This window comes from Theropithecus gelada, chromosome 15, assembly GCF_003255815.1.
Source record: "Theropithecus gelada isolate Dixy chromosome 15, Tgel_1.0, whole genome shotgun sequence".
Lineage (NCBI taxonomy): Eukaryota > Metazoa > Chordata > Mammalia > Primates > Cercopithecidae > Theropithecus > Theropithecus gelada.
In genome coordinates, this window is record NC_037683.1 from 1,989,411 (window position 1) to 2,005,191 (window position 15,781).

Consider the following 15,781-nt stretch of genomic DNA (forward strand, 5'->3'; position numbering starts at 1 on the left):
ACCACCTTTCCTCTCCCCAGGAAGTGCAGCCCAGGGAGGTGCAGCGAGCTTCCCAGGGTGCCCAGGGATGGGCTGGGATGGGGCTCTGTTCTCCCACTGCTGGATTTGCTGACTTCTCACTTCCTGAAGGCTGGATGGGCAGGGGCTAGCCGATGTGAGTCATGGACAGTTCCAATGGCCGCAGGACAGCCGCCTCTTGGCCGGGATCTCCCAAGGGGGTTGAGGTCAGAGTCAGGCTCTGCCTTCTCCTTAGAAAGGGCAGCCTGAAGGGGCAGTTTTTACCCCTATACCTCATTCACCATCCTATGGGCGGAAGGTGCAGTAGCCCCAGGGGGACAGGCAACAGGACTCTATTGGGTCTAACTTTTATGACTGGAGGCAGCACTGTCCAGGAGAATCTGCTAGACATAAACACCTACACCAGAGCTGTCCAGTGGAACCTTCTAGACTCAAACACCCAGACCAGAGCTGTGCAGTGGAATCTTCTAGACTTAAACACCTAGACCAGAGCTGTCCAATGGTAGCTTCTAGACGGAAACATGTAGACTAGCTCTGTCCAATGGAACCTTCTAGACTTAAACAGACCTGAGTTGTCCAATGGAACCTTCTAGATTTAAACACCTAGACCAGAACTGTCCAATAGAAGCTTCTAGACTTAAACACGTAGACTAGGTCCATCCACTGGAACTTTCTAGACTTAAACACGTACACCACACTGTCCACTAGAAACCTTCTGCAATGAGGGAAATGTTCCAGATTCTGAGTTGTCCAATATGGTAGCTACCAGTCACATGTGGCTGTCAAGCCAGGAAAATGTGGCCAGTGTGACTGAAGAGTGGCATTTTATGTTTTATTTTTTGTGAATTTAAGTTTAAATGTAAACGGCGGGTGTGGCTGCCAGCTGCCATGTTGGACAGCAGAGCCCTGGCTCTCAAACTCCGCAGCCCCCACCGATGGCATGGGTCCTGTCAGCCTCATTCTGGTTTGAGGCTGTGACTCCCCAGGACCCAAGCCACATGACTGAGAATGTAGCTAGTTAACATCATCACCACCAGCAGTGACGGCAGCTGCCGTGTGCCAAGATCTGTCAAACTGTCCCATTGCATCTTCACAGCTACCAGGGACTTTGGGGTGGCACATGGAGCTAGACTTTTTGGGGCTCCTCACCCATTGCTAGAGGAGTCAGGGCACTCATTGGGGTGACTCCTGCAGTCTCTGTCCGGCCAGGGCCATGCCCAGCTCGGGGACGGCTCGCTTTCTCCTGGGTCACAGCTCAGAGCTCAGGAACAAACAGCTCATGTCCCGCCATGTCCCCTGAACTGTCGGGTGCTGATGTGGCCGGTGATGACCAGGACTCTCCCGCCTCAGGCCACAACTGGGAGATCTTGGGGGCCACGGGACTGTGGGGCTCGCAGGAGCCGGAGGGACATTTGGTGGGGCTGGGGCCCCTTCGCTGGCGTCTGCCTCTCTCAGGGCCATGAGACAAAAGCAAAGGATGGTTTCTCCCCTTGGCGAAAAAGGAATTTCAGCTCAGAACAGATGCCTGAACCAAAACCAAGAAGTGTAAGAGTGTCTTCACTTTCCATCATCACCAGTTAGATGGGGCCACAGCGGTGACCGCGAATGCTCAGTGCACGCCAGGTGGCCGGTGCTCCGGCTGCTCGCCGGGTCTCGGTGCTTTGGGGCGTCCTCTGGTGCTTTGGGGCGTCCTCTGCTGCTGTGGAAACGCCCAGGGACCGGCTGAGCTGTGTGGTTCACGGCTGAGCTGCTCCGTTCCGGGAAGGCGAGCAGTCCACTGGAGGAACCGCCGGTCTTGGGGCAGTCGGAGTGGGGATCCTGGTCTTGGCTCCGTCCGTACACTGGGCGACAGTGACCAGGGCACTCATCGCCAGCCGTCACGAGGCCCCACCATCTGCAGACCCCATTGCCTACAGCACCTCCTGGTGGCAGCCTCCGTGGGGCCAGGAGCTCCAAGAGCGTGCAGAGTCAGAGCTGGGACTCGGGGCCACCACGGAGAAAGAGAAGCCCCCTCCGCTGCTACTGGGGACTTCACTATCCAAGGAGGAGGCTGAGGTTTTCATGCCCACGCTCTGGACCAATCCCAGAATTCCAAGGAGAGCCCAGGACTTGTGCCGGTGCTTACATCAGCACCCACCCACCCCCTCAGCACCCACCCATCCCCTCAGCACTCGCCCACCCCGTCACCACCCACCCACCACCTCAGCACCTACCCCCCCGTGAGCACCCACCCACCCTGTCTGTACCCACTTACCCCCTCAGCACCCACCCACTCTGTCAGCACCCACCCACCCCGTTCGCACCCACCCTGTCATCACCCTCCCACCCTGTCCACACCGTCAGCAGCAGCTTCTACCTGCTGAGTGCACAGCCAGCCTGTACCAAACCATCTCCTTGGACCCTCGCACAAGGGAAGGAGGAACCTCTGTGTCCCCACTGGGGTCTGACTGACAAGTGATTTGTTCAAGGTCACATGGCAAATGCTTGACGGACCCGGTCTGTCTGGGGGCAAAGCCCATATGCTGGGCCTGGGCCTCTGCCCTCCCCACAGACTCCTGCCATGCACCCTGGGGTTGGTCCTGGCCGGGGTCAGGCAGAGACAGCCTTAGCGGGGACGAGGAGATGCAGCGGGTCTCTGTGTCCTTCCGTGGGGCTGCAGCCCTCCCAGCCCTTCCTCGACATGCAGGGCAGGGGCTGCTCTTGATGGAGTTGATGCCAGCTGGGCTCAGGAGTCAGGCTGCCTGCACTCCTGGCCTCCATGCCTCAGTTTCCCCGCAGGTGCAGAGGCTGTGTTAACCCGCTGTGCCATGGTGCGCCGAGGCAGCGGCGAGGGGAGGCCTGGAGAGTGGCCTGGGCCACTCAGCTGCCCCCCTCCGTTGTTCCACAGGTCAGCAGGAGGACCCGTGTGCGAGACACCTTCCCAGCACCCAGCGGAAGACCTCCAGCTTTCTGGATTCTCTGAAGGTTTGCCCCAGGCCGACGACAGCTGGGTCCCCTTTCTGCTGGGTGGTGAGCCGGGACCAGCCTCTGTCTCCCAGAGGCCAAGTGGAAGAGGCTCTAATGCACAGACTATAGAATTTAGAAACAGGGTGGCAGGGTGAGAGGGAGGGGACCATGCAGGTGGCAGGAACAGACGGAGGGGCTTCCCGGGCTGATGGGGAAGCCCCTGGCAGGGAGAGAAAGTCGGTGGGCTGGAGGGAGGGGTCCTGCCCAGACATAGGATTCCTCGGGGTCACCCCCGAGGAAGGGGCCCACCCTCCCTGGCTGGGGGCAGCAGGAACCGTGAGCTTGGGTTCTCCCTGCAGCTGGACCAGCAGAAGCGGGCATTGGCCCTCCTGCGGCGGCGGGCAGAGCTGGAGGCCTGGGAGACGCAGCAGACTCTGGATGGGCTGCTCTTCAGGAGGCAGCTGGAGGTAGCGGCCGCTTGCCACGGGGGGAGCCCCTGTCTCTGCAGGAGGTTGGGTGGGAAGGTCAGTCACACTGGGAAGGAGTATGGAGACTTCCATGGGAACAGTGGGCACCCCTCGCCAAGAGGAAGTGAGCCAGAGGCTGGAGCTCCCTTTAAAGCAAAGTCTCTGTGCAGAAACAGGTTTCGGCCACTTGTGTCCCGGGGACGCCGGCACTGGGGGTGCCTCAGCGGGAACCAGATCTGGGTCACAGATGGCCACTGGGGCCTCCCACCTGTCCGTGTCCCAGGCTTGGTAGGCCCCTGAGCCCTGGGCTCTCCATGGGCGCCTACGACCCAAAGCACGTGTGGTGCTTACACCCCAGGCAGGTCTCTGGCCAGAAGGGAAGGGGCTTAGCGTCTCCTGAGCCGCCTCTGCATGGCCGTCCTGCACCAATAGCGTCCCCTCCGATGGGCAGCTCTCGCTGTCCGAAGTGGTTCAGCACCTGCCCCATGAGGGGACAATGTCACCCAGGCCTAGGAACGGTGACCCTGGCAGGGCATCGACTGGGCGGCTGACAGCTATGACCTGGCTGGAAGAGATAAACCTTCTGGGAGGTGGACCTGTCTTCTGTGTTTGGTTCAGGGGCCGATGGTGGGAAGTACATCGACGGTACATGTTGGGGGGCATCTCCAGGAGAGTGATGGAAGTGTGTGCATGCATGCGTGTGTGTGTGTGTGTGTGTGCACGTGTGGGAGTACACATACAGGCGACCTCAGACCCACAGCAGCACTGACACCCTGCCCTGCATCCCTGCCTGTTCTCTCCCTGCTGCCGGCATCACAGGCTTTGCTCCCCTCCTGTGCCTGCCCTCCCAGCACCCCCAGCCGGGACCGGAGCTGGGGTTTCCTTCCCACCCATCTCCGTGCAGCGGGCCCCCCAGCTCCCACACCCTCCAGCCCTGGCTGGGCACCAGCCACCCCTGCTTCCTTGCAGTGGCCTCTCCGGGAGGCAGGAGGGGACCGTCAGCCCCGCTGGCAAGATGGACAGAGAGGCCCCTGAGGTTGGAGACTTGCCCAGCTTCAGGCTCCTCCTTGGGACCGGGCTTGGCCTGACCGTCCTGACCCAATGCCCACAGTTGTGGAGCCGCCTCCTGCGTTCTCCACACCACGCCTCCCACTCCTAACAGCAGCTGATGGAGAGACACTCGACCCAGGCCGGGCCAGAGGAGGCGTTGAAGCTGGAGCAGCCTCCGATTTGCAAGGACCAAGAGCCGACCACAGCCTCTCAGAGCACAGGGACGGCCACACCCAGGTGAGGCCAGGGGCTGGGGCTGGACACCCCCTCCCAACGTGGAAATGCAGATTGGGGAGTCTCTGGGCACAGGTAGTGGGACGGGCACTGCGGGCGCTGGTGCCAAGTCTCCTGGGCGTGTCCTCACCTGTAGGTCACACCCGCCTCTGGACACAGATGCTGCCACGTCCTCCCAGGGTCCCGAGGACAGACCAGAGAGTGTGGTGGCCAAGCCAGCCTCTGCAGGTGACAGTGTCTTCAAAACTCCACCCAGGCCTGAAGGCAGGCAGAGCCCTCAGCCAGTGTGAACCCAAAAGGGGGGAACCGAGGCAGGTACACGGCAGGGAGGCCCAGAGGGCTACAGTGGCTGCCCAAGGCCATGCAGAGTGGGGCTGGGATCTGCCGTCAGGTCTGTCTGACTCCAGCACTCGCGTGACTGACCCTTGGGCAGCCCTAGCCCCTGGCATCCCTTGAGCCCAGGGAACTGGGTTAGACAGCTGGTGGACACTGTCTCCACCCACCCAGCCCGGGGGAGCTGTGTCGGGATCTCAGCAGGAAAGCTTCCCTAGAGCTGGGGGACCAGCCTGACAGGAAGGGAGGTCCACAGCCCAGGAAGGGTGAGTGTGGCAGCTCGGTCCTCCGGGGCTTCCGCCAGGCAACTGAGCACAGGCCGCTGTTGGCCTTGCTCTGGGACAGACGGTCTCGGTTCCTCTGAGCTGACGTGACCCCCAGGCTGGCCTCCAGGTGGCTGCCATCTCCTGGAAGCCTGGGTACAACCTGTCTCGGTGTCTTCGGGAACAGGAACCCTTCCCTGGTTCCAGGCCTGCTGATACGCCCACTTCTATTCCTTTGAGTGGCTTTCCCTGGTGGGAAAGGTCTCTGCACAGCCTCCCCAGCGCGGGCTGCGCAGAAAGCTGGTCCAGACTCCCCTCCCGTGTGATGTGTGTCAGCAAATAAGGAAGGGTCTGCGTGCAGGTTGTAGGGATGGCGCGGCGAGACCACCACAAGGTGATTTTAGCCCTCAGTGTGATCATGGCAGATGTGGTGACTTCCCAGCTGGCCACAGTCACCCCATCTCCAGGCTTGACACCTGCTGCGTATTCCTAGTTTAACTTCATTGTGTTCACAAAACACATTCGTGTGAACCTCATAATGTCCAGACTCGGGTTTTAGCTGGAATGTGGTCTACATCAGTGGGTGCTCCTTGAAAACAATGTCTGTTTTGTTGTTGCTGGGGGGAGCGTTCTGCAGTATCACTTAGATCAAGTTGGTGGATCGTGCTCTTCAAATCTACTGCATCTTGGTGGATTTTCTGCCTAACATTCCTATCGATGAGTAAGAGATGGGTGTTGAAATATCACATTGCGATTTGCCGAGTTCTCCTTGCAGTTCTAACAGGTTTCACTTCATGTATTCTGAAGCTCTGACATCAGGCCCATAAACACTCAGGATTATTATGCACTTTTGATGAACTGACCCCTCTGTCATTATGCAATAATCCTCTTACCCACAGCGGTATCCTTCACTTCAAAGACTACTTTGTCTGATATTAATACAGCCACTCCAGCTCTCCTTCAACTGGTGTTTCGCGGTATCTCCATTGTCATCCTTTTACTTTCCATTTATTTGCATCTTTGTGTTTCAAGTGTGTTTCTTACAGGCAGCATAGAGTTGGATCTTGCTTTAAAAAAATCAGTCTGGTAATCCCTGCCTTTTAATTGGGGTGCTTACACTATTCACATTGAACGTGATGACAGATGCGGTTAGGTTTTCACCTGGTTATTCTTCTTTTGTTCTATCTGTCCCTTTATTTTCTTCTTCCACTTACTTTCTGCCTCCCTTTGGATTAAGCAATGTTTTTTATGATTCCATTTTATCTCCATTGTTGGCTCAGGAGCTATAACTCTATAGTTTTAGTGGCTGCTTTAGGATTTATGATAGTATACACAGTCGACCACTTCACTTATAGTACAAGGCCAGTTCTTCTTTCCTGGTCATTAGGTTGTTGTTGTCATGAATTTTATTTTAAATGTTTTGTTTGTTTTTTGAGATGGGGGTCTCACTGTGTCACCCACGCTGGAGTGCAGTGGTGAGATCTCGGCTCACTGCAACCTCTGCCTTCTGGGCTCAAGCAATCCTCCTTCCTCAGCCTCCCAAGTTGCTGGGACCACAGGCATGCACCACCACCCCAAGCTAATTTTTTTCTCTTTTTTTTTTTTGAGACGGAGTCTCGCTCTGTCGCCCGGGCTGGAGTGCAGTGGCCGGATCTCAGCTCACTGCAAGCTCCGTCTCCCGGGTTCACGCCATTCTCCTGCCTCAGCCTCCCGAGTAGCTGGGAATACAGGCGCATGCCACCACGCCCAGCTAATTTTTTGTATTTTAGTAGAGATGGGGTTTCACCATGTTGGCCAGGATGGTCTCCATCTCCTGACCTCGTGATCCGCCCACCTTAGCCCCCCAAAGTGCTGGGATTACAGGTGTGAGCCACCACACAGGCCCCTATAAACATTCTTAAGCTTTCTTCTGGACTGCAGTTATTTGGAAGTAATTTGATCCTTTCAGACTTTGCCTTAATAGTGCGTTAAGGCCGGGCGTGGTGGCTCACGCCTGTAATCCCAGCACTTTGGGAGGCCGAGGCGGGCGGATCACGAGGTCAGGAGATCGAGACCATCCTGGCTAACACGGTGAAACCCCGTCTCTACTAAAAAATACAAAAAACTAGCCGGGCGAGGTGGCGAGCGCCTGTAGTCCCAGCTACTCGGGAGGCTGAGGCAGGAAGGCAGGAGAATGGCGTGAACCCGGGAGGCGGAGCTTGCAGTGAGCTGAGATCCGGCCACTGCACTCCAGCCTGGGCGACAGAGCAAGACTCCGTCTCAAAAAAAAAAAAAAAATTGTGCATTAATAGCTGAGCGTCAATGCCCAGCCTGGGGCTAATCATTTCCAACAGTCAGGGCAAGAAAGTTGGCCGGGCGCGGTGGCTCAAGCCTGTAATCCCAGCACTTTGGGAGGCCAAGACGGGCGGATCACGAGGTCAGGAGATCGAGACTAGCCTGGCTAACACGGTGAAACCCCGTCTCTACTAAAAAAATACAAAAAACTAGCTGGGCAAGGTGGCAGGCGCCTGTAGTCCCAGCTACTGGGGAGGCTGAGGCAGGAGAATGGCGTAGACCCGGGAGGCGGAGCTTGCAGTGAGCTGAGATCCGGCCACTGCACTCCAGCCTGGGCGACAGAGCAAGACTCCGTCTCAAAAAAAAAAAAAAAAAAAAAAGAAAGTTCTGTGTATACAGCCTGCCCAGTGACCTGGGAGTGCTGAGGTCCTCCAGCCTGGCTACTGGAAACAGGTGTCATTCCCAGGCTTCCAGTCCCCTGGAATGCTTCTGTCCCAGCATCTGGTAGCTTCTTGACATGCATTCATCCATCAGTTCTCTACTGAATACTCCAAGAGGACGCTTCATACATATCAGAGGTCCTCTCTCTGTGCAACTCTCTCCTCTCTGACACTCTGCCCCCACAAACTCCAGTTGCCTTGGTCCCCCCAGACTCTGCTGTCTCCTCTACCCAGGCATTCCTCCAGCTCAGCCAGCTTCCCCTCCCTCACCGTAGCCTGGCAACTGTCTCAGGCAGTGAATGGTGAGCATTACAAGTCTCACCTCCTTTGTTTTCTGTCTCTCAGGGATCACTGTGCTGTGTTGCCTCATGTCCAGTGCCTGGAAAACTGTTCTTTCATATGTGTGTGTGAAAAAAATATATATATATATATGTATATACACACACATATCTCTATATAAACACATATGTGTGTGTATATTTATGTGATTTTTTTAGTTGTTGCAGATGGGATGGTAAAGCCAAAATCCAGTCCTTTCTGCTCTCTTTGTGGGGAGGGAAAGCCCTTAAGGACTTTTAAGTATAGGCTCCTTTTTCCATCACTCAGAAACAGAAGCATGGCCAGCAGCGGTGGGCAGCAGGTCAGCTACTTCAGGTGGGGATCAGGGCTCTGCTGTCACCTGCCAGCTCCTTGGTGCTGGACCTAGAACAGCCCTTCTCCCTCTGTGGGCCTCAGTCTCCCCTCCTGTAGAAGCGGAGCAGCTGGGCTGTCTCCCTGAGCTCCCTCTACCTTTGATCTGGTCTTTCCCACAATCAGTGGGGTCACACACTAGAACTTCACATCAGGAGACTGCTGGTCCCTTCCCGCGTGGTCTTGTGGATTCTTCGTGAAGCCTTGTGTGTCCGGGATGGGGCGGGGGCACTAAACTGCCCTAGACCTCCTACTTTTATGAGGCCCTCCGGTAGAAATGGCCCCTGACACGGGGCACTTAGACCCCCTACATGACCCAACCATGGTGCTTCCTTCCTCAGAGGTGGGGGGCCCTGACGGAGCCCTCTCCCAGCTGCCCCTGGCCAAGCTCTTCCCTCCAGACAACCCTGCCCACCAGGTAGGTGGAGAGGTCCCCTGGGGGAGGGGCACAACTTCAGGGCCCAGCACGGCCCTGGTAGTGGGCCCCGGACTCAACTGTCCCTCCACTAAGAAGGGCCAAGGCAGGTTCTGGGTCGGGAGGTTCTTCCGGCCATCGCGTCACGCAGTCTTCCAGCTGACAGCTACTCAAGCCGGTTCCTCCCGCCCTGGGTGACAGAGCGGGGCAGGCATTTCAACAGGCTGCTTTGGGCACGGTTAGCCCCCGCCCAGGTTGTATATTTTAGGGCAGGTGGCCTGGGCTTTCCGGATCAGGGCTGGTCGTGAGGCCGAGATGATGAAGATCCAGCCTGCCCCGCCAGCTCACAGTCGGGGAAGCGGGGGTGGCATGGGAGATGAGCGGGGCGGGCAGTCCTAGAGGGCTTCTCGGAGGCGGTGGCCGATGCCTGGAGCGGTCTAGAAGCTAGGCGGTGATGCGGCCCGCCCTAGTGGAACCCCGCGAGGCCCGGAAGCGCCGAACCCAGAGCTTTAGGAGCCTTGGGCCGCTTCAAGCCGCAGATGCTGGAGCGGAGCCTGCGGGAGGAGGAGCTGCGAGCACAGCACCAGGCCGCGCTGCTGCACCTGCGAGAGATGGCGCTCCAGGAGAAAACGCTCGCGGAGCTGGCCTGGCTGGAGCATCGGCGAGGGTGAGCGCATGCGCCCCTGCCCCGCCGTGGCCCCGCCCCGCCCTGTCCGGGTCCCTCCCGTGGCCCGACAGCGTTTTGAGAAACAAGGTACTGGTCCAAATAGTAATAGGTGTTTGCTGAAACTTAGCTAAGACAGTAAAGGACTCAATACACAAATAAAAAAAATACCCCCATCGTCCCAAAGATGACCTCTGAAATCATCATTGCGCATACCTTGTTTTTTTGTTTTGTTTTGTGTTTTTGAGACCGAGTTTCGCTCTTGTTGCCCAGGTTGGAGTGTAGTGGCGCATGGCACGATCTAGGCTCACTGCAACCTCCGCCTCCTTCAAGCGATTCTCCTGCCTCAGGCTTCCAAGTAGCTAGGATTACAGGCATGCACCACCACGCCCGGCTAATTTTGTATTTTTAGTAGAGACGGGGTTTCTCCATGTTTATCAGGCTGGTCTCGAACTCCCGACTTCAGGTGATCCTCCCGCCTCCGCCTCTCAAAGAGCCGGGATTACAGGCGTGAGCCACCGCGCCCAGTGCGGATACTCTGTTCTGGGGAGAAACACACATGGCTATTGCCACGTTGCAAATGGGCGGCATGTGCTGTTTTGTAACTTGCATTTTCAATTTAAATGTCAGGAAAACCTTTCTGTGTGTCTACGTAACCGCTGTAACACACAGGGCGCACCGGCGCAGAGACAGGGCTGTAACTCCCTTCGCCTGTCCCGGATCTCCCGGCCTCTAGGTTGTCCCAACTTTTTGCCATTATTAATGAAGATAGAGAGGTCATTTCCTTAAGGTAAAACCTTAGAAGTGGAATGACCGTGTCAGTGAGAATGCATTTGGAAGCCGCTTGATAATGCCACACTGGTCTCCAGAAAGGTGATTCCAGTTAACATCCTCACCCAGTGTCTGAGCGGGCCAGGCTGAGGGTGTTTATCCCATGATGGGAGCGGGGGTGGATGTGGGTGACCCCCACCTCCCTCCCGAAAGGACCCACTGGCCTGGGCTGGGTCTTCAGGGTGGCAGCAGCTGCTCTCTGCCAGCCTTTGTTGCTTTAGACCAAAAGTCCAAAAGTGGCTGTGAGGGGTGGAAGAGTGACAGCCAGGGCTGGGGCCATCTGGCCACCCCAAGGCTGCCGAGCCTGTCCATGCATGGCTGCCTCCTCCCCGGTGTCCGCACCTTGGGAGGGCATTCCAGGTTGATGTGGCCGACCAGGGCTGGCTGTGTCTGTGACTTTCTATATCCACTTGCACGGGCTGTCAAGATTGGCGGTGATGTTGCCATCTCCCCCCAGGTGCCTGGACAGCAAGAGGGACAGAGCTGTGCTGGCCGTGCTGGTGGAGAAGCAGCAGCAAGCCCTCAGAAGATTCGAGAAGGAGCAGGTGGGGCCAGCACAGGCCTGGTGGGTCGAGGTGGGCGGCACACAGAGGTGGTCCCGTCGTCTTCTTGCCTGGAATCTGAACATTCCCCAGCACCAGAGCTAAAGAATTCCCAAGCCCTTGCCACCCTCCAGAGCCATACAGGACCCTGCAGTACAGAAGGAGTGCCCATGGCCCGAGGGGCATCACGGCCAGGGTGGAGGGTGGCCCTGTGGCCCTGGCTCCAGGCCAGGCTCAGCCTTTTGCTGGATGTCACCTCGGGCAAGTGGCTCTGTCTCTTGGTGCCTCGGTTTCCTCCTTGGAACCGGAGAAGAATAGTTAGTATCTGTAAGCAGGGGTTTGGGAGAGTTTAGTGCAGCCAGCACTTACCCGGGTGGATGTGTGCCATGTACGACCTCAGAGGACTTACCCAACTGCTCCGAGCCCAGTTCCCTCATCTGGAAAATGAGGAGAAGCCTGATGTGCGCATGCGTGGGGGCCGTGAGGGTGGTGCAGGTGAATCCCCGGCCGCGCCTGCCAGGGAGGGGTCTCCATCTGTGGCTGCTCTTGCCTTCCTGCCATGGTTGTCACCAGGGCCTGGAGGAAGCCGACCCCCAGGGAGAGTCGGTGCTGGGTGCACACATGGAGAGGGGAACAGCTGCCAGAGTCAGGGCTTTGCCTGCAGCAGAGAGTGAGACTGAGGAGCAAGCCTGATAGCCAGAACAAGGACCCTTGCCGGCCCCCGCCCGGGTCACAGGCTCAAGGGCCCCTCATAGCTCGAGGCCACTGTGCCTGCATCCTCACATCAGTGTCCCCATGCTGTGGGGCAGGGGCTGGCGCTAACACCCTTGGTACAGATAAAGGAACCTGACTGGGTGAGGCGGTTCACGCCTGTAATTCCAGCACTTTGGGAGGCCAAGGTGGGAGGATCACTTGAGCCCAGGAATGTGAGAGAGGCCTAGGCAACATAGTAAGACTCCCATCTCTACAAAAACTAAATCTGCCACTACAGGTGGCCAATGCTTGTAGTCCCAGCTGTTTGGTGGGCTGAGGTGGGAGGATTGCTTGAGCTCGGGAGGTCGAGGCTGCAGTGAGCTGAGATTGCACCACCAGTGCACTCCAGCCTGGGCAACAGAGTGAGACCTTGTTTCAAAAAAAAAAAAAGAAAAAAGAAAAAAGAAGCTGAGCTGGGGTGGGGGACTTACTTCACCCAGGACCCTCTGCTGGGAAATGGGGTCAGTGCAGGACCTTATGTTGACTGGAAAGCCTGAGATCCCCACCCCTGCCCTGGATGCGCTGTACATACTGGGACTTGGGGTGTCAGGCATGGGACATTCCAGGCGAGGGAGCTGGGGGCGGAGACCCAGGCTGCAGACCCATGCGCGAGTCCTCTTGGATATGGAGAAAAGGAAACGGCAGGCCCCACAGAGAACAATACAGGGAAACAAAAGGGGCTTAGAAGGGGTCTGCTTGTCATCGAGGGGGCCTGATAGAACAGGCCCTGCCCAGGGAGCCCATGCGGGAGGAGCTGGAGCTGGCCAGGGCCAGGACGCCCAGCCACAGGCAGGCTGCATGTCATAGACAGAGACGCCCTGGTGGACGTGGGGTCTGGGACCCCCCAGCGGGGCCATGGACCAGACACCCGCTTGGTAGAGCCTCAGTTTCCCGTCTCCCTGATGAAGCTGCCTTCTCCCAGGGCGGGTGGGCAACGGCCCGTGCCTTCCCTCCATACAGGGTGGTTCCGAGGGTCCATCCACCGGGGACACTATGGGGAACAGAGAGAACAGTCGTAAAGGAGGGATGGGGTGGGGGCAGTGCTTGGAGCCTGGAGAGAGGGAGGGCGAGGCCCAGTCAACCTGTGCCAGCCCCGCTCGGCCCCGGGGAATGAATGCCTGTCTCCCTCCTGTCTCCTGCCGCCTGCGGCTGCCTCCTCCACCGAGCCCAGGGAAGCCCAAGGCCATGGGGGTATCCTAGGCCCGGCAGGAGGGGCAGGCAAAGGCCAACTGGAGGGAAAGGGAGGCCCCCCAGTGTGAGGGCCAGGGCGTCCGCCCAGACACCCCTTCCCTTTCGTTGGCCTTTTTTTTTCTTTTTTTTTGAGATGGAGTCTCGCTCTGTCACCCAGGCTGGAGTGCAGTGGCCGGATCTCAGCTCACTGCAAGCTCTGCCTCCTGGGTTCATGCCATTCTCCTGCCTCAGCCTCCCGAGTAGCTGGGACTACAGGCGCCCGCCACCTCACCCAGCTAGTTTTTTGTATTTTTTTTTTTTTGGTAGAGACGGGGTTTCACCGTGTTAGCCAGGATGGTCTTGATCTCCTGACCTCGTGATCCGCCCGTCTTGGCCTCCCAAAGTGCTGGGATTACAGGCTTGAGCCACCGCGCCCGGCCATTTGTTGGCCTTTTCCTCTGCTGGCTCCGGGGTTACGCTGACATCTGCTTCTTTCGCCTGCTCAGAGGGAAATCCAATACCTGCGCCACACGCAGCTGCTCAGGCACCGAGACAGGAAGCTGTTTCTGCAACATCAGAGGGACGTCGTCTCCGTGCCGGGGCCTGCAGGAGCCCTCCCCATCCCAGGGCCCAGGGACGCACTCCCCATCCCGGGGCCCGCAGACGCCGTCCCCATCCCAGGGCCCACGGAAGTCCTCCCCATGACGGGGCCCGCGGACGTCGTCCCAGTGCATGAGCTGCAGGTCCGGGCCAAGATGCCGCAGGTGGGCGCTCTCGCCTGGGCTGGGGCTCAGCCCCAGAAATGCTGTACCCTGGGATCGTGCAAGTCCCTTGTAAAAATGCCTGTGGCTGCAGGAAGACTTGCTGGGGGGTGGGGTTGGGGGTGGGGCAGATGGAGGGAGGGAGGGGCCGCTGCTGGGGGGCTGAGGAGGCTTCCTGGATGGGGTGGTCCTGGCCAGGTCCTAGAGCAGAGCCAGACTTCAGGTGGGGGCAGCAGTGGATGGGGTTGGGGAGTAAGCAGGACTGGGGATCTCATGGGACCCAGGCAGGAAGGAGAGTGTGGCTGGAAGTTCCTGGGGGAGGCCAGCCCCTCGGGGACCCCAAGCAGAAGCTGCGTCCTTGGAGGGAGGCTCCGGCTCCCCGTGTCCACCAGCAGAGTGAGGAAGCTGTGTGGACGAGGGGTGGGGGACTATCCCCAGGCAAGCTGTGTGCCTTCCTCACCTGCGCGTCTCCTCTGTAAGGCAGGGAGGGCAGCGGGCTCACCCGGAAGGTGGGGATGAGGATTGAATGATCTGAGCTCTCTGAAGCACCTGCTCCAGGCTGGACTGCAGGAGAGGAGACAGGAGCAACCTGATTCCAGAGCTGGGCATGGGGGTCTCTGGCCGGCCTTGGGCAAAGACTCGTCATTCTGGGCCTCCCATCCATACCTCTCAGCGGAGGTACAGGACCCCTGCTCAAATGAGAGGTCCTGTTTCAGCCTGGCACCCAGCGGGGAGCAAGCAGCCCCAGCACTGCACCAGCCCTGCCACAGCCACAGCCACAGCCACATGACACCCAGCACCGGCTTTTCTGAGGATTAAATGGGCAGAGACAGCCACGCCAGGCTCTCCTGCACCGTTTCTCACAGGGCTCCAGCCCCAGAGTCAAGGCCACCTGGGAGGGTGGCTCAGAGACAAGCCAGCAGCCAGAGGCCTCCCTGTGTCCCCTGACCCTGCGCAGGCCCAGCAGCCCCACCAGCCGTCGCCCCCAGAGCAGCCCCGCAAGCTCGAAGGCCAAACGGTGAGTTGGTTGGTCTTGGGGGTTGGGAGTCGGGGTCTGGATGCTGATGTTCTCCTGAGAAGCCTTTCCTGCACTGGGCGGCCGACTCACTCAGCCCCATCCCCACCTGTGCCTGGGAGGACGGAAGGGGGTGGGCTTTGAGGGCACTGAGGGAGGCCTGCTGGCCCAGTGGGTCTGGGCAGAAGCCAGAGCTGCCGGGGCCCCATGGGAGGAGCCCCAGGAGCTGGCTGCACCTTCCTGGCTCTGTGGCTGGCTGGAGTGTGGCCACGGGGAAGGTCTCCTCTTAGCCTGTTTCCTCACCTGGGAAATAGGGACGGGGTGCTCTCCCCCTCCACAGCTGCTGCAGGACGTGGTGGGGCACAGCCGGTGGACAGGCCTGGCTCAGGGGCCAGGGGTGTCACGTGTAGCCCTGGGCACCCCCTCCCAAGGTGGCTGGGGGCTGTTCTGCCCACCGGTGGCAGCTCAACCTTCTCTGAGGCCTGGCCATATGGCCGTTGGCCTTGGTTTGCAGCAAAAGCGCCTCATTAGAGGGCACCAGGGCTCTGCCTGGACTGTCCCCATGGAGCAGGGGAGGAGGTGTGATGACCAGGGTCACCTGGCCGAGAGCCTGGCCGTGGGAGGAGCAGCTGCTTTTCCCTTCAAGAGTCTCCCGGCTTCCTGATGCTGGGAACAGCTCTTCTTTCGGGGCTCAAAATGGCCCTGGAGGGCCGAGGAGGCCTCCTCTCCTTTGAGCTCAGGCCCCCAGGGCCAGCAGCCCTCAAGACTCTATCACAGACCCCCTTGAAGCAGCAAGCGGCAGGGCAGTACAGACCCAGGGGAGCAGCCTTTGGAGGCCCCTGCCTGCCTGGGGGAGCGTCCTGCAGCTCTTTCCCAGCCCAGAGGGGCCTCTGCAGCGAGGGGAGCTGCTGACCA